The sequence below is a fragment of the Bison bison genome, unplaced genomic scaffold, assembly GCF_000754665.1.
Source record: "Bison bison bison isolate TAMUID 2011002044 unplaced genomic scaffold, Bison_UMD1.0 scf7180017864287, whole genome shotgun sequence".
NCBI classification, from domain to species: Eukaryota; Metazoa; Chordata; class Mammalia; order Artiodactyla; family Bovidae; genus Bison; species Bison bison.
Window position 1 is genome coordinate 1064798 of NW_011494859.1, and position 12946 is coordinate 1077743.

Sequence of the window (12946 nt, forward strand, 5' to 3'; positions counted from 1 at the left end):
ACTCTTGAGAATCCCTTGGACTGCAAGGAGATCCAACCAGTCCATCCTAATGGAAATCAGTCCTGAATATTCATTGGAAGGACTGATGCTGAAGCTGAAACTCCAATACTTTGGCCACCTGATGTGAAGAACTGACTCCTTAGAAAAAGATCCTAATGCTGGGAAAGATTGAGGGCAGGAGGAGAAGGGGATGACAGAAGATGAGATGGTTGGATGGCATCACTGACTCAATGGACATGAGTTTGAGCAAGCTCTCAGAGTTGGTGATGGACAGGGAAGCCTGGCATGCTGCAGTCCATGGGGTCGCAAAGAGTTGGATACGACTGAGCAACTGAACTAAACTGAATGGGAACGAGAAAACCGCAAACCTGGGAGGCTCGGCAGTCACGGGCAGCAGCTAGGGTAACTGGGTGGAGCAGTTGCTTGAAATGGCTGAATCCAGTGTGACCCGGGGAAGAAGTGCAATGCAGGCCCGGGCTCTGGGGAGGGACTGCGTTTAAGTGAATGGGGATGGAAAGCAAGACTGTGAGCCAGGTCAGCACTGAACATCTCCAGGATGTCCCACCATGGCTCACATTCATGGATCCAGAATCAAACCCAGTGTGTGTCCCTTCTGTGGGCCGCTCCTCCAGCTGTGCTGTTTCTGTAAATCCCGCTTCTCTAGATCCATAATGTCTTTTTATAAAAAGTTATTTGTTTTTTATTTTTGGCTGCACTGGGTCTTTGCTTCTGTGCATGTGAGGGCTTTCTCTAGTTGCGATGCGTGGGCTCCTTATGTTACTGAGAATGGGCTCTAGGCTGCGTGGGTTTCAGTGGTCCCAGCACACAGGCTCAGCAGCTGTGGCACGTGGACTCCAGATTGCTCAGTAGTTGTGGCACATGGACCTAGTTGCCATGTGGTATGTGGGATCTTCTGGGATCAGGGATAGAATCCATGTCCTCTGCACTGGCAGGCAGATGCCTGACCACTGGACCACCAGGGAAGTCCCATAGATCCATAATGTGTTGAAAAGAACATGGAACTCGGAGTTAAGACATCTAGATTCAAATTCTATCCTTTCCTAGCCATAGACCATGGTGATTTCCTCAATATCTCTTATAAAACTTATTTCTGCAGGGTCATTCTGAAGAGCAAATTAAATGGGCATGTGAAAGCACCTACCTAACTATAAAACAAGAAATATAATCAATGCTCAATAGATAACAGTCGAATCTGAATATTTTTCCTTCATCTCCTATAATCCAGTTATCACCAAGACCCAATTCCTTCTCTTTATATTGCCTTCTCTACCCTTCAGGAATTGCCACAACTCCTACCTGGTCACATTTGCTGGTCACATTTCTGTCTCCCTTCTCTTCCAGAGCTCTTCCATCTCACTAATGGTTGTCTAATTTATCTTTCAAAAAATAACACTTTTGTCACATTATGTCCCCATGTCAGAGTAGCGGGAAGAAGCAATCAACTTCAAGTCATAAGTCTAGCAAATATTTTATTTGTTATTTTTTGATTCTTCATCTTTCTGGAATCCAGGCAGTCACAGAGTAAAGCCAGCACCAGCAACAAGCCAGTACAAATTACAGGAGCCTAAAGGTGCAGAAGGGGGCTTGTCAAGATTTGTTCAAGGACTTTATCGTTGGGGTGGGGTCCTGAAATACTTTATTCACCTGTAAATGAACCTGCTTACCATCCCTTTATCTCACACAACTCTTAGGGTGCTTACTGTGAAGATCTGATGAGATAAGGGAGGTTTTGTAAAAGTCTGAAGTCCAGTATTTTCTGCCCTCTTCCCCTTTCCTGTATCAAGCTCAGATTTTATAGCCCAACTCTCCAGACTCTCCATGAGTGGAGCTTATTTTGTTTCTTCCCTATTCTGTTCCCCCACTTTGTTAATTTTTTTCAACTGTGTTAGTTTTAGTCTCCCTTCATACTTCCCATAGATGCAACAAAGTCACTCACTCAGAATACCTGATCAAGCAAAGGGATTGCTCCAGATCGCAGCATTAGAGCGATCTAATGCTCAGTCTGCCATCATCATTCTCTGGAGATGCAGTGAGACTCAGACAGGTGAGTAAATGTGTCCCCTAAAGCCCTTTCAGTGAGTGAGGACCAGCTAACACCCAGCTTCTCTGAATGCCGGGCCAGAACTCACCCAGAACGTACCGTACTGCTGGGACAGTCGTCTGACCGCTAGATACCTTTCTTTAGCGTTATGTGGAAGATGCTGGTCAAATCACCTTGTTTATCAATCGGCACCTTCAGTCAGCTGCTTCATCAGCTGGCACACCAGGGAGCTCAGCAAGAACCTTTCCTTCAACCCTGCAAAATTCTAAATCTAATCTCATCCTTCATTTGCTGGGACCTTAAATTGTTCCTTATCTGTCTGGTTTCCTTTCCTTCTCTGACTCAGGGAATACAAAAGAACCAGTTCTTATGTAAAATGCCAGATAAGCATACAGTTATCAGGAACGTACTTGGATTTATTATTATTTAAGTTTATCTTTGTATAGATTAACCTTTAGACTGAGAGTACAGTTATATGAGAAATGATTAACATAATTCCTGGCAAAAGTCCCAGTGTTTGTAGGTTGAACTGAAAGCTATTTATTGACACACAAAGTTGTTGATGAAACTCAACATTGGTGTATTAAAGGACTTAACAAATAGTGTTTAAGGAAATTTATGTAAGGAAATGTGTTAGACGTTGAAAGACATAAAAATCAGGGACTTCCCTGGTCCAGTAGTTGGGACTCGGTGCTCCCAATGCAGAGGTCCCAGTTAGATCCCTGGTCCGGAACCTGGATCCTGATTCTCAATTAAGGATCCTGCATAAGGCAACGAGGATCCCACCTGCCGAAACTGGGACCTGGAGCAGTCAAATAAATTAAAAAAAAAATGAATAGTTCTTTCTTGGGCCTTTGGAGTTTGTGGTTTGGAAGAGGAAATAGGATGTGAACATGTTACTGTAATACAAATAACAGGTGAGTGCTCTGGAGAAGGTGTGTGGAAATGCTGTGAGCACAGAGCAGGGAGAAAGCTTTTCAGGTAGTGAAAATCAAGGAAGGCTTGGGAAGTAGCGTCATTATTTCTGAGCCTTGAAGGATTGCTCAGGTTTGTTTTTTTAATAGACTTTGTTTATTTTAGAGTAGTTTCAAGTTCACAGCAAAGCAGAGAGGAGGATACAATGTTTCCATACGTTCTGACCCTACCCATTGCACAGCACATGCAAGATCAACATCCCCGGACCCCAGAGCGGTCCATTTGTTGCAACTGATGAACCAAAGTCAGTACATCGTTTTCACCTGAAGTCCATAGTTTACATTAAGGCTCACTCTTGGTGGTTGTACATTCTATGGGTTTGTGCAAATGAGTAACGTTTATCCATGACTGTGATGTTATGCAGTTAGTTTTGTTGCCGAATTGAACTTGCATCCACTTGCCCACGGTGCAGCAAAGCCAACTGGCTGACACCAGGCTGTGGCGAAGGAAAGTAGTGTGTATTGTGCACGCCGAGCAGGGAGAATGTGTGCTTAAGATCTGAGCACCTTGGTCAACCGTTCTGGTGCACTAGACCCAGTTAAAAGGAGAAGGAAGCGTGACAACACAAACTCCAATAAATCTTGGGAAAACAGATCTCGTTCCCTGAGGAATTCAGGAAAATAAGCCTGAAATTCAATCTGGACCTGGTGTTTCTGGGGAAATTTTGTTGTAGCCAGGTCGTCAGTTGCCTAATTTTATCTAAACTAGCTTTTAACTTCTGAAGTGGTATTATACACATAACAGGAGCTATGGCCATTACACATATGTCTTATTTTTATGCTGAAATCTAATCTAAAGCAAAAAATTTAATACTTATACGAGGAGACTTTGAGACCATAAGGTTTCATTTCGGTTGCCAGCTGCCAGGGGACACTGCTTGAAAGCAACTGGTAGTGTGCCCAAGTCCAACAGTGTTCAGAAAATTCAAGTCCTCAGCCATACAATGTGTCCAAATCTTACGCACAGTGGCCGCACAGCCCCACTTTGGATGCCTGAACCACAGCCCCTCCATTTTGACTTTCAAATGCATTCCCTTCCTCAAGAGCCAAAGCAGATGTACAAAGCATGATCAGTGGGCCACCAAACAGGCTGCTCTGGTCATTATTAAGTTCAAGTTAAACTAGAAGGACTTCCCTATACTTCAGAATGTGAGTATTTCTTCTATCATTTCCCCTTTTGTTTGCCAATCTTTCAATATTTATCCCTTGACCCCAGGGTGATTACTTCCTGTCCCGTGTCCATCCTGTCCCTCGGTGCTAAGTAGGTCTTCTTTGTGTGTGTGTGTGTGTGTGTGTGTTTACACATTTGTGTAGTTATCCACTTTAGGGGAAAACCAATCAGACATTGTGAAGAAGCTCAGAGGTATGCTAATTTATAGGCTATGCATGTTATCGATTGTACCTGATTATAACACAAACGTTTTACGTGGGCTTTTAGCAGTGGACTTAAAGCAAGCAGCGATTCATGTCATGAGTAGTACACATTCTGTGACTAGAGAATTTTCTTTTTATCCTAAACACTGGGGGCAACAGTAAGATTAGAAGTAAAGCAATACCACTCAATGTTACAGGGTGACAAACATTTGGGAAACAGTTCAGCTGAGTTGGGAGGATGGGTCTTACAGGCCTGGTCTGGGTTTCGGGTTCAGCTCCCTACCGCTGCTGTCTTCTTCCACTGATACGGGTGTCATTTCAGGTCAGCAGTCCTTTCTATAGACCAGCCCAGGGCAGAGGCCCTTTCTTACTGGGAATTCATAATAAGCTAGTGAAGAGTACCCAGTCGTTGTTGTGGAGTAGCTAAGTCGTGACTGACTCTTTTGTGACACCTGCACACGGCAGACTGTAGCCTGCCAGGCTTCTCTGGCCATGGGTTTCTCCAGGCAAAAACAGTGGAGTGGTTGCCATTTCCTTCTCCCAGTAATGGTTCTTTTAGCTAGGATGGAGACAGTTCTTCAAATTATGCCCTTTCCAGTATGCATCTCCTGGTTGCAGGTTGTGGGGCATCTGATTTTTATCCAAAGATAGATCATTGTGATAAGCTTCAGAAACAAATTTAGAAACAAATTATCTTTTAATAATTAAACTTTACAATTGTGTTACATAACAAAGAATTAGCTGGGAGGTGAGTCTTAGATATGGACCCCAACTAAGAAAACTAGAATTTAATATCCTTTGAAACATAATCTTTTTCTCTCTAAAATTACCTTCATTTTTTGCCAAATATAGCCAAATTAAGATTAACTTGTTTGCTCAGACTGAACTTTTAAAAGGCCTCTCAAAAGCCATGCCAAGGGCTTTGCCTCCAGGTTCTGTAGATTTGGGTGGATCCATCTCTTTTCAGGTTCCCCCAAATCTCTTGAGATTCCTGCAGCTGTCAGGTGGTGACCTTTCTTATTCACCCTAAGGCTGCTGGGAACCTAAGTTTCCAATTTCTGGAGGGATTGGGTACACTGAAAAGATAAATGTCTCAGTTTTGCCTACCAAGTTACAATTTACCAAGTTGCTGTGAGTCATAATGAGTTTGAGGGAAGAGGTTTCATTATATATGGAAAACAGATTAAAAGCCAGTAATATTTCAGGACACCACTGGTAGGAGAGAAAGGACCCCCTAGCCAGGGCCCAAACCAAGATTCCCTGGTTAGGAATAAAGTTGCTATAAAACACCCATGTGCAGGGTTTTGTGTAAAGGATTGCTAGGACTTTGATAAGTAAAAATGTATTCCAGACAGAGAGAGAGATTTGAAGTCTTAGATCTTGTTCCAATAGCCAGAATGTAGACTATGAGAATATAAGAGCGGCAGGTTGGGGCTCAAATGTGGAAGCCTTGCTCAGTAATCGTGTCCTTGTTCTGTAAGCAATGGAGTTGCTGAGCATTTTAGGAGAGGTCATACCTGCATGGAGTGAAAGTAGTCACGTAATGAAAATGTGCTTCAGAAGTATCATTCTGGGATGATATCAGAAATCAAGTGATCAGTTAGGAGGGCAGAGGGATAAGCTAGACTAGTTAACCTCTTAATATTAAGAGAACCTAAACCAGGACAATAGGGATGGAATGGAAAGGAAGGGACAGAGGATAGAGCTTGCAGTTTTGCGGGAGATGGAGGAATGATTCTAAATTTTAAGACTAGTTAGCTAAAAAAATAGACCTAAGAAAAAGGAAAGTGATCACTCTTTGGTCAGAGACATGGAACAGGAGAGTCTTAGAAATGCAAACCACTTCTTGATAGAGGACAGCTCAACTATTCTGTGAGCCCTGTCCACTCCTGGGGTGAAGATCCAGCCAGAGGAAGGGGCTGGGTGGTGAGCTTTGCCTCTAGAAACAGAGCCTGGGAGCTCCCTAAGGCTGTGACTTTTGAACACTGTAAACTGTGCACTGTGAAGAGTTGACTCATTGGAAAAGACTCTGCTGGGAGGGATTGGGGCAGGAGGAGAAGGGGACGGCAGAGGATGAGATGGCTGGATGGCATCACTGACTCGAAGGACATGAGTTTGAGTGAACTCCGGGAGTTGGTGATAGACAGGGAGGCCTGGCGTGCTGCGATTCATGTGGTCGCAAAGAGTTGGACACGACTGAGTGACTGAACTGAACTGAAACTATGCACTGTTTATTTATAGATAGTTAGTGTTCCTGTGAAGGGAGTGGCTATAAAACTCTTCCTAGAAAAATTGCTTAAGCTTTGTTTTGTTTTGTGTCAGGTGAATAGTCATTATCTTTTTTTAAAAAAAATTTTTATTGAGGTAGAATTGATGCTGAAGCTGAAGCTCCAATACTTTGGCCACCTGATGTGAAGAACTGACTCCTTAGAAAAGACCCTGATGCTGGGAAAGATTGAAGGTGGAAGGAGAAGGGGACGACAGAGGATGAGATGGTTGGATGGCATCACTGACTCAATGGACATGAGTCTGAACAAGCTCCGGGAGTTAGTGATGGACAGGGAAGCATGGCGTGCTACAGTCCATGGGTTTGCAAAGAGTTGGACATGACTGAACGACTGAACTGAGTTGATTTATAATGTGTTAGTTTCAGGTATACAGTAAAATGATTCAGATATATAGACAGGTAAATATGTAGATATATATATATATTCCATCTCAGATTCTTTTCCACTGTAGATTATATGACACTGAGTATAGCTCCCAGTGCTATATGGTAGGTGTGATTTTTTTTCTTTTTCCTTTTTTTTTTCACTTAATATTGGCTTAAGTGGCAACTTTTGCATAAGGAGGGGAACTCTGGCTTCATCTCTGGAGTTTACAGCAGAGATGGGTGGAGATCCTGATATCTTATTAGGCCCAAGAGAGAAAGAGCCTTTAGGGCTGGTTAGTAGATAGATCTGAAGGCTTCCTGACTTGGGAGAGTGATGTTAAATCAAGGCTTGAGGAATCAGGAAGAAAAGCAAACAATGCATGAAAAGGCGAAGGGTTCTGTTCTGGATACTTGAGTCTGAGGTGCGGGCTCTAAGACCAGACCTGAACTGATAGGCTCAATGGTTGAAACGAAGCTAGTGTCAAATGGATATAGCTCTGAGTTGGCAAGGATGATCCCACAGCAGTATGTGGGTGATATGCCTCTATCTAAGACAGAAGGTTCTGTCCTACCCCCTGCTGACCCAGGCTAAGATGATCTATCCAGACAAAATCCCGGGTGAGCAAGGGACAGCCTGGCATTGTGAGAACTGGCTTGGACTTTGTTGAAGAAGAAATGATTTGGCTGAACAAGATGTTCCAGTGATTTCCTTGTAGGAACGAATCTGCTCATTGGCAGTGGAGAAAAATTCCTGAGTGAGTCAGTTGATTGCTCTCAGAGGAGTAGTCCTTACATTCTAGGCAAGGAATTAACTTGGCTTCTCAGAGTGCAAGCCTGTCTGCAGTTAGCCCATATACATGCCTAGCTCTAACTTCTTTCTGGTAGCAAGTCAACACATTGAGCAAGCAGACTGGAAAAGCAGGAGGAGAGAAGGGAAGGTCATGAAACAAAGTATCTTCCATTAAGAAAATGTTCCCAGCTGCATCCCTCTCCCCCACTTTCTCTGCCCCTTGTTTGTTTAGACATAATCTCTTTCTCTCATCTGTTGGCTTTTTAACACAACTCTCTTTCCTTTTCTGCTTCTTCACTTTCTCTTGAATACTCCCTTAGAGGACTTCTCCAGGTAGAAAGTCCTCTCCTTTAGCTTACAGACTTAAAGATTTGTTTGTTTGTTGTTGTTGTTGTTGTTTTTCCTTCTTCCCTTGCTTCATTCTTCCCTGAGTTTACTGAGAATCCATTTCCTGTAGGATCTTCTGCTACATGTGCCTAGCTACACATGAAGTCCAAAGACTTTATTCTCAACACCAAGGACTTTACAACTGACTAGAGCAAGTAAGATTTTTTTTACATCTTTTACTATAATATTCAGGTAGCACTAGTGGTAAAGAACCTGCCTGCTAATGCAGGAGACTTAAGAGATGCAGTTCCGATCCCTGGATGGGGAAGGTCCCCTGGAGGAGAGCATGGCAACCCACTCCAGTACTCTTGCCTGGAAAATCCCATGGACAGAGGAGCCTGGTGGGCTACAGTCCATGGGGTCGCACAGAATTGGACACAACTGAGCAACTTGCATAGCATAGCACTATAATACTAAATACAAAGTTGGAAGAAACTGAAAAGTGAGATAAAATAGTATGAAACAAGACTGAGGAAATTCAAAAAAGGGCAGATTGCTTCTGGTTGGAAGGGGTAGGGAAGACTTCCTGGAGGGGGAGGACATTTGAATTAAGCCTTGAAAATTAGAGACAAGTGAAACATGTACTGTGTAGATCACAGCAAACTATGGAAAATTCTTCAAGAGATGGGAATCCCAGACCACCTTATCTGCCTCCTGAGAATTCTGTATGCCAGTCAAGAAGCAACAGTTAGAACTGGTCATGGAACAACAGACTGGTTCCAAATCAAGAAAGGAGTAGGGCAAAGCTGTATATTATCACCCTGCTTATTTAACTTATATGCAGAGTACATCATGCGAAATGCCAGGCTGGATGAAGCGCAAGCTGGAATCAAGATTGCTGGGAGAAATGTCAATAACCTCAGATACACAGATGACACCACCCTTATGGCAGAAAGTGAAGAGGAACTAAAGAGCCTCTTGATGAAAGTGAAAGAGGAGAGTGAAAAAGCTGGCTTAAAACTCAATATTCAAAAAAAGAAGATCATGGCATCTGGTCCCGTCACTTCATGGAAAATAGATGGGGAAACAATGCAAACAGTGAGAGACTTTATTTTCTTGGGCTCCAAAATCACTGCAGATGGTGACTTCAGCCATGAAATTAAAAGACACTTGCTCCTTGGATGAAAAGCTGTGACCATCCTCAGTCAGTTCAGTTCAGTCGCTCAGTTGTGTCTGACTCTTTGCAACCCCATGAATCGCAGCACGCCAGGCCTCCCTGTCCATCACCAACTCCCAGAGTTCACTCAGACTCATGTCCATCGAGTCAGTGATGCCAACCAGCCATCTCATCCTCTGTTGTCCCCTTCTCCTCCTGCCCCCAGTCCCTCCCAGCATCAGAGTCTTTTCCAATGAGTCAGCTCTTCGCATGAGGTGGCCAAAGTACTGGAGTATGGTTGTGAGAGTTGGACTGTGAAGAAAGCTGAGTGCTAAAGAATTGATGCTTTTAGACTGTGGTGTTGGAGAAGAATCTTGAATCTCTTGGACAGCAAGGAGATCCAACCAGTCCATCCTAAAGGAAATCAGTCCTGAATATTCATTGGAAGGACTGATGCTGAAGCTGAAACTCCAATACTTTGGCCACCTGATGTGAAGAGCTGACTCATTTGAAAAGACCCTGATGCTGGGAGGGATTGGGGGCATGGGGAGAAGGGGACGACAGAGGATGAGATGGCTGGATGGCATCACCGAGTCAAAGGACATGAGTTTGAGCAAGCTCCAGGAGTTGGCGATGGACAGGGAAGCCTGGTGTGCTGCAGTCCATGGGGTCACAAAGAGTTGGACACGACTAGGTGACTGGACTGAACTGAACTAAAGCGTGTGCAGATGGGGCCTCTCTCTGTGTTAGACCGAATGCATACACTTAACCAAGTTTATGTTTCTCAGTCTCTTTTCAGAGTGCAGAAAGCAGATGTGGGATCTGTAACAGGGAAGCTGATGGTAAATAAGCGTTTTTCAGGGTTGTCTGTGGTTATGGTTCCATTCTTACTTTGGGAATCTGAGAACAGCCCAGTTGTCAACTGTCTGTTAGGATAACTGGTGGTGGTGCACCAGAAAGAATGCGAACACCCTCTGATGGATGGATGGGCCCAATTAACCTTACTTCTTCTTTTCTTTAATTGAAACATTGTTGACTTATAACATTATATTAGTTTCAGGTGTGAGCACGGTGATTCAGTATTTTTACAGAGTTTACTCTGTAAAAGAGGTTTACTCTCTTTAAACCTATCACAGTGGAGAAGGAAATGGCAACCCACTCCAGTATTCTTGCCTGGGAAATCCCATGGACAGAGGAGCCTGGCTGTCTACAGTCCATGGGGTCATGAAGAGAAGGACATGACTGAGTGACTGCATGACAAATTTTTTTTTTACTCTAAAAGATAATGTCATGTTTTTCAAAGGTGCTTTTGTAGCTGGAGGGGTGGTTTGATGCTTTTCAAATCTGAACATGTAACTCACCTCTCAGCTCCTCCTGGAACCCCATCCCTTCATCACATGCAGGTGTCCAGTCTGCCGGCGGCCACTGGGGCTGGAACACTGTCTCCACTGTCTCTGCTTATGCTGACGGACAGAATACCTCCTCCTTTTTTTCTATATCAGCTGCAGGTTAGAAAAAAATGAGTTTCCAGAGGCTACTGTTAACAGGACCTCAATTATGGACTTTGCGAGGCAGTAATCTACTCATTATAGCCAAAAAAAAAAGTGTATCACAAGATAATGGCTGTAATTCTCTGTTCTGTATTCTTGTTGCTTATCTATTTATATACAGTAGTTTATATCACTTAATCCCATACTCCTAATTTGCCTGTCCCTCGTTCTCTCTTCCCTTTGGTAACCACTAATTTTTTCCTCCATCTGTGAGCCTATTTTGCATATACAATTGTTTGTATTATTTTTTTAGATTCCACATGTAAGCGATATCATGCAGTATTTTATTTCACTAAGCTTAATAGTCTCAGATTTATCCATGTTGCTGCAAAGGCATTGTTTCATTTTTTATGGCTGAGTGATATTCCATTGTATACATGTTAGGTTGGTGCAAAAATAATTTCAGTTTTGCATTGTTTAAATTTCACATTTGATATTGGAATACATTCTTAAATAAATGTGGTTATGTTATACATCATTTTAATGCACATTTTTTGCTTTATGTTTTTTTGCTAATGAATTATTACTTGCTAATTCTTTTATATATATATATTAGACAATGGAAATGATGTTAGACAAAAAGAAAATTCAAGCGATTTTTTTATTCAAGTTCAAAATGGGTCATAAAGCAGAGGAGACAAATCACAACATCAGCTATGCATTTGACCAAGGAACTGCTAAGAAATATACAGCGCGGTGGTGGTTCAAGAAGTTTGGCAAAGGAGACGAGAGCCTTGAAGATGAGGAGTGCAGTGGCCAGCCATTGGAAGTTGACAATGACCAACTGGAAACAATCAATGAAGGTGGTCCTCTCACAACTACAGAGAAGTTGCTGAAGAACTCAACATGGACCGTCCTATGGTCATTTAGCATTTGAAACAAATTGGGAAGGTGAAAAATCTCCGTAAGTAGGTGCTGCATGAGCTGGCCACAAATCAAAAATATTGTCATTTTGCAGTGTCATCCTCTCTTATTCTATGCAACAGCAACAGACCATTTCTGGACTGGATTGTTATGTGCAACAAAAAGCAGATTTTATATGACAACCAATGTCCACCAGCTCAGTGATTGGACCAAGAAGAAGCACCAAAGCACTTCCCAAAGCCAAGCTTATGCCAAAAGCAGTCACAGGCACTGTTTGATGGTCTGCTCTTGGCCTGATCCACTACAGCTTTCTGAATCCCAGCGAGACCATTACATCTGAGAAGTATACTCAGCAAATGGATGAGCTTCACCAAAAACTGCAAGGTCTGCAGCCAGTATTGGTCAACAGAAAGGGCCCAGTTCTTCTCCATGACAATTCCCAACTGCACGTCGCAAATCAATGTTTCAAAAATTGAACAAATTGGGCTACAAGGCTTGCTTCATCTGCCATATTTACCTAACCTCTTGCCAACTGACCACCACTTCTTCAAGCATCTCAACACCTTTTTGCAGGGAAAATACTTTCACATTTTCCACACAGAAAATACTTTCCAAGACTTCATTGAATCCTGAGGCATGGATTTTTTTGCTACAGGAATAAACAAATTTATTTCTTATTGGCAAAATTTGCAGATGACATGATCCTCTACATAGAAAACCCTAAAGACTCCACCAGAAAATTACTAGAACTAATCAATGATTATCGTAAAGTTGCAGGTTATAAAATCAACACACAGAAATCCCTTGCATTCCTATACACTAATAATGAGAAAACAGAACGAGAAATTAAGGAAACAATTCCATTCACCATTGCAACTGAAAGAATAAAATACTTAGGAATATATCTACCTAAAGAAACTAAAGACCTATATATAGAAAACTATAAAACACTGGTGAAAGTAATCAAAGAGGACACTAATAGATGGAGAAATATACCATGTTCATGGATTGGAAGAATCAATATAGTGAAAATGAGTATACTACCCAAAGCAATTTATAGATTCAATGCAATCCCTATCAAGCTACCAACGGTATTCTTCACAGAGCTAGAACAAATAATTTCACAATTTGTATGGAAATACAAAAAACCTCGAATAGCCAAAGCGATCTTGAGAAAGAAGAATGGAACTGGAGGA

The 12946-nt window shown here is 42.5% G+C and overlaps 1 protein-coding gene across 1 annotated transcript in view; it reads left to right on the plus strand.

The window, feature by feature from the left end:
- Window positions 1-3789: 3789 nt before the first annotated feature.
- MRO (maestro) overlaps window positions 3790-12946 on the plus strand; it is a 58315-nt gene continuing 49158 nt past the window's right edge. Inside the window, exon 1 of the mRNA XM_010849794.1 lies at window positions 3790-4185. The gene's annotated coding sequence lies outside the window, so the exon portion shown is untranslated. The remainder of the gene's footprint in view (window positions 4186-12946) is intronic.